The sequence below is a fragment of the Triticum aestivum genome, chromosome 2A (genome assembly GCF_018294505.1).
Source record: "Triticum aestivum cultivar Chinese Spring chromosome 2A, IWGSC CS RefSeq v2.1, whole genome shotgun sequence".
NCBI lineage: Eukaryota > Viridiplantae > Streptophyta > Magnoliopsida > Poales > Poaceae > Triticum > Triticum aestivum.
This window is the reverse complement of record NC_057797.1, coordinates 2612227-2618226: the sequence shown is the minus strand read 5'-3', so window position 1 is coordinate 2618226 and position 6000 is coordinate 2612227.

Here is a 6000-nt window from a genome sequence, read left to right as displayed (position 1 = left end):
TTATTGTTGCTATTTTTATTTTTTTTTCCAGTTTTTTTGTTTTGTTTTCTGTATTATTTATTTTCTTTTGTTTTTTGCTTTATTTTTAATTCTTTTTGCTTTTAGGTCAGAAAAATTATAAAGTTTCTGTTAGTGCCATTAGTTTTTAAATTTGAATGGTTAAAATTTGAACATAGATGCACCTATAGAGAAAATTCGACCTAAATTCATAGTTTTCAAATGAACTTTGAAAAAGTTGGGATAGCATACTCGTCATTTACAAATTTGGCATCGTATCATCATAATAGTTGCGGGAGAAAGTCTTCACTTTTTCTTCGCTTGTGTCATTTGATTATTGCGCCGTAACCATGGATAATCTTCATCGTTTATCAGGATGCTTGGGTCAGCCTTGACATTGAAGGGACGAATTTCAATAAACTTTTCATAATCTTCAGACATGTCTGTCTTGCCCTCCACTCCCAGGATGTCCCTTTTTTCTGAAAGAACTATGTGGCGCTTTGGCTCATCGTATGATGTATTCGTTTCCTTAACTTTTCTTTTTTTCCGGTCTGGTAGACATGTCCTTCACATAGATAACCTGTGCCACATCATTAGCTAGGACGAACGGTTCGTCAGTGTACCCAAGATTTTTCAGATCGACTGTTGTCATTTCGTACTGTGGGTCTACATGTACCCCGCCTCCTGACAGATTGACCAATTTGCACTTAAACAAAGGGACCTTAAAATCTTGTCCGTAGTCAAGTTCCCATATGTCCACTATGTAACCATAATATGTGTCCTTTCCCTTCTTGGTTGTTGCATCAAAGCGGACACTGCTATTTTGGTTGGTGCAATTTTGATCTTGGTCAATCGTGTAAAATGTATTCCCATTTATCTCGTATCCTTTGTAAATCAATATAGTCAAAGATGGTCCCCTGGACAAAAAGTACAACTCATCACAAACAGTATTGTCACCTCTGAGACGTGCTTCCAACCAACTGCCGAAAGTCCTAATGTGTTCACACGTAATCCAGTCGGCGCACTACTCCGGGTGTTTGGAGCGCAGACTGTTCTTGTGTTCATCGACATACGGGGTCACCAAGGTAGAGTTCTATAGAACTGTGTAGTGTGCTTGAGACCAAGAATGCCCGTCCCTGCATATTATTGAGTCCGCTCCTAGCGTGCCTTTTCCAGTCAGTCTCCCCTCATACCGCGATTTAGGGAGACCTATCTTCTTAAGGCCAGGAATGAAGTCAACACAAAACCCGATGACATCCTTTGTTTGATGGCCCATGGAGATGCTTCCTTCTGGCCTAGCGCGGTTACGGACATATTTCTTTAGGACTCCCATGAACCTCTCAAAGGGGAACATATTGTGTAGAAATACGGGCCCTAGAATGACAATCTCGTTGAATAGATGAACTAGGACATGCGTCATGATATTGAAGAAGGATGGTGGGAACACCAGCTCGAAACTGACAAGACATTGCGCCACATCACTCCTTAGCCTTGGTACGATTTCTGGATCGATCACCTTCTGAGAGATTGCATTGAGGAATGCACATAGCTTCACAATGGCTAATCGGACGTTTTCTGGTAGAAGCCCCCTCAATGCAACCGGAAGCAGTTGCATCATAATCACGTGGCAGTCATGAGACTTAAGGTTCTGGAAATTTTTCTCTGGGATATTTATTATTCCCTTTATATTCGACGAGAAGCCAGTCGGGACCTTCATACTGAGCAGGCATTCAAAGAAGATTTCTTTCTCTTCTTTCGTAAGAGCGTAGCTGGCAGGACCTTCATACTGCTTCGGAGGCATGCCGTCTTTTTTGTGCAAATGTTGCAGGTCCTCCCGTGCCTCAGGTGTATCTTTTGTCTTTCCATACACGCCCAAGAAGCCTAGCAGGTTCACGCAAAGGTTCTTCGTCACGTGCATCACGTCGATTGAAGAGCGGACCTCTAGGTCTTTCCAGTAGGGTAGGTGAAAGTGCGTTATATCGACTAGAGGGGGGGTGAATAGGCGATTTTTATGAAAGTCTTCAAAACGTGGAAGTTATGAAGACAAACAATAGAGATATGCCTATCACTATGCAGCAGAAGTTAGATTACACTAGGCAAGCCATGGTCAAGTATTCAATAGAGTGAAAGCACAGTGACAAATAGTTGCAGTGTAATAAGGATCAGGTAGGAAGAAGTTATGAAGCCAAACAAATCATACAGTCACGTTGTGAAGACAAAAGATAGAGCACGCAAGCAATGACTTCACAATGAGTAACAGTAAGTAAAAGGAAGTGAAGATGAAACTAGTGACTCGTTGAAGACAATGATTTGTTGGACCAGTTCCAGTTGCTGTGACAACTGTATGTCTGGTTAGGGCGGCTAGGTATTTAAACCAAAGGACACACAGTCCCGGACACCCAGTCAAGGACACGCAGCTCAGGACACCCAGTCCTCACCGTGTTCCCCGTGAGCTAAGGTCACACAGACCTCGCCCAATCACTCTGGTAAGTCTTCAAGGTAGACTCCCAAACCTTCACAGACTTCATTCACCGGCAATCCACAATGTCTCTTGGATGCTCAGAACGCGACGCCTAACCGGCTGGAGGATGCACAGTCCTCAAGTGTAATAAGTCTTCAGATCACTCAGACAAGAAGACTTAAGTGATGCCCAATTCTCTCTGGCTCTGGGTGGTTAGGGCTTTTCTCCTCGCTAGGAATTTTCTCTCAAAGGCTTCGAGGTGGGTTGCTCTCAAACGACAAAAGCCGTGCAGTGAATTTGAGCAGCAAACCGTTTATGGTTGTGGGGGTGGGCTATTTATAGCCACTTGGCAAACCGACCTAATTTGTCCGAAATGACCCTGGGTCACTAAGGAACTGACACGTGTTCCAACGGTCAGATTTCAAACTCACACGGCAACTTTACTTGGGCTACAAGCAAAGCTGACTTGTCCGACTCTGGACAAGATTTGCTGTCATAGTCTTCACTCGAAGACATAGGTTTTGAATTAGGCATCACTTTAGTCGTTCTGACTGGTTCTCTTGGACCCCACTTAACAGTATGGTGGTTCCTATGACTCAACACAAAAGAAAGAGAACTACGAAAGATCTAAGTCTTCGAGTTCCATAGGCTTCACGTGGTGTCTTCTCTTGTCATAGTCTTCATTGTGAATATCTTCATATACCACCATTGACTTCAATGTCTTCGTACATTTTTAGGGGTCATCTCTGGTAGTAAAAACCGAATCAATGAGGGACTTCTACCTGTGTTATCCTGCAATTCTCACAAACACATTAGTCCCTCAACTAGGTTTGTCATCAATACTCCAAAACCAACTAGGGGTGGCACTAGATGCACTTATAATCTCCCCCTTTTTGGTGATTGATGACAAACTAGTTGAAGTTTTCAACGGAGAATATAATTTGTGAAATTGTGAAGGAATTGTCTTCATAAGTTGCAAGAGCTCCCCCTGAAGATGTGCATACAAGTAATTTGCTTTTGGTATGCAAATGCACATGGCAGGTTGTACTTGTGGAGATTCACTTCAACTTATGATGACAATCCATTATGCATGTAAAAGTATATGAAGATAATGACATGCACAATGAAAAATGGACGTCTGCAGAAAGATCTAAGTGCGGAATTTATCGTCGCACATGCGGAATTTATCTTCGCAAAACAAAGTGGCAAACAAGTAGCAGACGACCATCGAGTTTAAGTGTTACAACTCAAAGAAGCAAATGTAGCAAAACGGGAGTTGTAAGCACGAAGCAAAATATAGCAAAATAAAGGCACCCACCCATATTGACCCGCTTGAAGACTATCAACTTCATATGCTTCTCCCCCTTTTGTCAGTGAGGACCAAAAAGGTTTGAAGACATAGAGTTTTCTACGCGTTCCCATGAGCAGCAGGGTCGTTGGAGGTGTTTGGCGGTGCTGAAGAGCTTGGTGCAGAGTCGACGCGTGCTGAAGGAGGTGGAGGTGATGTAGCATCGTCTTCATCCTCGATAATCCTTGCAGTCACGGTGGCAGCAGATGAAGAGAACTCAGAATCTTCAAGCGAGGGAGTTCCGCGCAGCATAGCCCTTCGAGGAGGTGTGGAGTCAAACTTGAATCGCGCTTTGAAGCCATCCTCTTGAAGATCAGCCTTAGAACACATCATTGTGAGTCCTTTCCAGGTGCGGCGACAGGTTTCATGTGCAACGAATGCATTCTTGGTGGCAAGATTTTGAATGCGATTTACATCCACCAAGAGGCTTTTCATCTGTCTCTTCAGCCAGTCATGATGCCTATCCTACTTTTGATGAAGGGCCACAAGAAGCTCGCTGTCAGTAAGAGCACGAGCGCGCTTCTTGGGTCTTGGAGTTGTTGTGCTATCAGTGGCTTCAGTAGAGGCAGGGCGTGGTGCACGTGTAGTGCCAGCCAACGGATACACCATGGAGATGGCTTCAACACCTTCAACGTTCTGAGTAAAGCTCTGGTGTTCTGCATTCTGAAGACACAGAGGTTGCTTGGCAGGTTCGGGATAGATGGCTTCAGTAGAGGTATCCACATCTGGCAAGAAAATCCAATGGTTGCGGGCTGAGGGCTGATATGAGATCGCAGAGTGAAGCTTGATCAGCCTCATTACCCAAGGAGCATAGAACTTTAAACCAAACAGATCTGAGCCTGATGCAGCTAGTTGGCGTATGAAGAAGTCCTGTGCATTGAAGCATTTGCCATGAAGGATACAGAATATCAGAGTCTTCATTGCATCCTCTATCTTGGCATTTGGAGAGTGCCCTTTGATAGGCCAGAGAGTCTGCCTGATGATGTGATAGATGGTCCGGGGCAGGTACTCAAGGTCTTCAACGAATAACTCTGTGGGATACACATCATCTTGAGGCAATGGCTTCATCATGCTAAGCATTGACTCATATTGGGTTCAGGCCGCTGAAAGATGCTTTCAACAGCTTCAGTGTGTAGCTGACAGCCTTCCTCGAAGAATTCGCCAGGAGTGGGCAGGCCGGTGAGCTCAATGATATCAAATGCATTGGCTTCGTGATGAACATTGCCGGTCATCCACTCCAGAACCCAAGTCTTCGGATCTCTGTTGTATCCTTTGATGTGCAGTGTGGCATAGAATTGTAGCAGGAGCTCTTCATTCCAATGCTCTTCATCGGTAACAAACTGCAGCAGACCCACTTGCTTGAAGCAATCCAACGCTTCTTCTAGACAGGGCAGACCAGCAACAACTTCAACATCAAGGCGCTTGTGTGGGAAGATGCGACCTTGGTTGTACAGGATGCATGAGTAGTAGCTGCGCTGAGGATAGCTCCAGAACCTATCTGATGAAATCCTTTCCCTTGAATAGGGGTTCTTGGAGCTGTTGAAGAAGGTATTGTCTGCCTTGAAGCCATTGACGTTGAAGGAGCCAGGTGCTGATGCAGGACCTGGGAACCTTGGCAGTCTTGGGATCGGCTTCTGTACCTGAGGCCTGTGCTCAACATGGTAATCAAATTGGGGACCGGCAGCAGACTCAGGAACAGAACTATCAGGGTCAGTGGCTTCACTGTCTTCTGATGCTTTCGGTGGGGAGGACCCCACATTAGCTTCAATGTTAGTTGTGACAGCCTCAATATTTTCAGCCTCCACTTGACTAGCTGGAGGGACAGACTCAGGCACGTTCTCCTGGAGAACGGCTTCTTGGTGGAGCGGGGGAGTGGGATCTTGTGGTACTTCTTCATCTTCTTCGGCTGATGCAGCCGGAATGTCTTCAGCAGAGACTTAAGGCCTTGGACCGTTGCGAAGCCTGCGGAACGCAGACGACGCCTGTGGAGTTGGAGTGGGCTGGGCCTCATTGTCTTCTTCCTCTTGTGGGCGATCCGCCCATGAAGCATCCTATGCAATTGGCGTCAACGGACGACCAATGCTGATGAGTTCGCTATTTTCAAGCTGAGGAATGACTGCATCATCTTCTACATTGTCGTGATGACCAATGTCTTCAGCAGCGATGGGATCGGCTGCTGGAATGTCTTCAGCTT